Below are 2,426 nucleotides of genomic sequence, written 5' to 3'. Positions count from 1 at the left end.
GTGAAATAACTGACCCAGGATCCCAGAGCTAACCCTGATACACTGACCATTGGTGATGTACTGTTGTTTTTTTTTACGTTTCTGAGCTACAAATACATTCTGTTTTCAACTATCTGCCAAAAGCATAAATAGCTGAGCTTTAAAATGACACCTAGCTAGATCTCTATTTGTCTGAATAAATGCTGCATATGGCATATGATATGTTTGTAACTGTTGCAATACTCCTTTTCGTCTTCACCCTGACAGTTCTGTAGAGATACAGTGTATTGTTTTATAGAATTTAAAACATGCTCAACACTTTGTGCTAAGGCATTGCTGCTTCAAAAATGTTTACAATTTGAGAGGGGTGGGGCATCAAGAGAAGCTGGAAAGGCTATAGGAGTCCTCCTGGAGTCTTAAGTTACAGAGCCTGATGGGAGTGGTGGTATCAGAGGATAAAATGCGCTTGCTGTAATTCGTATGAGATAGCTGAGAGTTTAAGTCAAGGGTGATCTTGTGACATCTCAGAACTGGCAGATGGCTTGGGTAGTTGAGGGGAGAGGTTACTGGAAAGGCTTTGGGGAGAGAAGAAAGGTGTGCTTGCCTTCTATTTCTCTCTCTCTTGTATTCCTCACCCTTAATGGTTTTATGATGACCATGCCTGAGATAAGGAGATCCAAGGCATTTCTAAGTTCCATTATAATGTTTCAAACCACTTTTTTAAAGTTGATAAAGGTTTTATTTATTTATTTTTTGACCTCATGGCATGTGGAACTTCCCTGACCAGGGGTCGAACCCATGCCCCTGCATTGGAAGCACAGAGTCCTAACCACTGGACCACCAGGGAAGTCCCCTCTCTATATACATTTTAAATTACTTAGTTGGATTTACTTGCAACATTTCATCTCAACATTATTTATGGATAAGCAAGGTGCCGTGGTACTTGTGCTGAGACCTGTTTGCCTTTTTCTTTCTTTTTTTTTTTCTGTTTGCCTTTTTCATATCACACCTTTCGTTGAATTCCAGGGGTGCCCCCTCAGAGAATGAGTCTCGGAAGGTAGCTATGCCTTCATATGGTCCTGATGGTCCAGGGTCTAGTGAGTTGGCTTTGTGTATTTTTTTCAAGTCATTCAGAGGTTATCAGACTCAGAAACTGATTCATAATTATGAAAATCTTAAGAACTTAGTATAGAAAGAAAAATGTCTGTTCACTTATGTACCTAGAAAAATGTCACTGCTGAGATGACTGGAATCCTGTGCTGGTTTGATAAGAAGATCTCTGCTGTACAGGAAAATGAACATGGGACTTATAAGGTATTTATCTTTTTTGTGTTTGGCTTATTTCACTTAGCAGAGTGTTCTCTAGATTCATCCATGTTGTAGCAAGTGTCAGCATGTCCTTCCTTTTCGAGGCTGAACAATATTCCACTTCATGTGTTTTCATGTTTGGCTTATCCATTTATCCATCAGTGGACCTTTGGGTTGTTTCCACCTTTGTCTATTGTGAGTGAACCTTTGGCTTTTGCTATTAACATTGGTGTACGAATATCTGCTCAAGTCCCTGCTTTCAATTCTTTTGTGTATATACCCAGAAGTGTAATTGCTGAATCATATAGTTGTTGTTGTGTTCGGTTGTGTCTGACTCTTTTTGGCCCCACAGAGTGTAGCTTGCCAGTCTCCTCTGTCCCTGAGATTTTTCCTGGCAAGAATATTGGAGTGAGTTGCCATTTCCTCCTTCAGAGGATCTTCCCAACGCAAAGATGGAACCCACATCTCCTGCATTGCAGGCAGACTCTTTACCACTGAGCCACGAAAGAATCATATAATACTTCTAAGTTAATTTTTTTGAGAAGTCACCATACTGTTTTCCACAGTGGCTGTACCATATTATATTCCCACCAATGTTGCGTGAGAATTCCAATTTTTCCACTCCACATCCTCATCAACATCTGTTGTTTTCTGTTTTGTTTTGTTTTTATAGTAGCCATCCTAATGGGTGTGGAGTGGTATCTCACTGCAGTTTTGATTTGCACTTCTCTAATGATTAGTGATGTTGAGCATTTTTAAAGTGGTTTTTTTTTTTTTTTTTTTTTTTTTTTGCCATTTGCGTATGTTCTTTGGAAAAAAGTCTCTTCTTTATGCATCAGGGTATCCAGTTCTGTAGCATCTTTTTTCATAGCTACATAGTACTCTATCGTGTGCTCTCTTGTTTGTTGTTGTTCATTCACCAAGTTGTGTCTGACTCTTTGCAACCCCATGAACTGCAGCACACCAGGCTCCCCTGTCTTTCTATCTCTCTGAGTTTGTTCAGGTTCATATCCATTGAGTCGGTGATGCCATCCAACCATTTCATCCTCTACCACCCCATTCTCCTCCTGCCTTCAATCTTTCCCAGCATCAGGGTCTTTTCCAGTGAGTCGGCTCTCTGCATCAGGTGGCCAAAGTAT

The 2,426-nt window shown here is 40.3% G+C and overlaps 1 non-coding gene across 1 annotated transcript; it reads right to left on the bottom strand.

Moving 5' to 3' along the window:
• Nucleotides 1–754: 754 nt before the first annotated feature.
• TRNAG-UCC (transfer RNA glycine (anticodon UCC)) lies at nt 755–826 on the bottom strand. Its single transcript has one exon. It is a non-coding gene; the product is annotated as a tRNA-Gly (tRNA).
• Between the last annotated feature and the right edge of the window lie 1,600 nt (nt 827–2,426).

This window comes from Giraffa tippelskirchi, chromosome 13 (genome assembly GCF_054371585.1).
Source record: "Giraffa tippelskirchi isolate mGirTip1 chromosome 13, T2T-mGirTip1v1.2.pri, whole genome shotgun sequence".
NCBI classification, from domain to species: Eukaryota; Metazoa; Chordata; class Mammalia; order Artiodactyla; family Giraffidae; genus Giraffa; species Giraffa tippelskirchi.
This window is presented reverse-complemented; position numbering and strand designations above follow the sequence as displayed.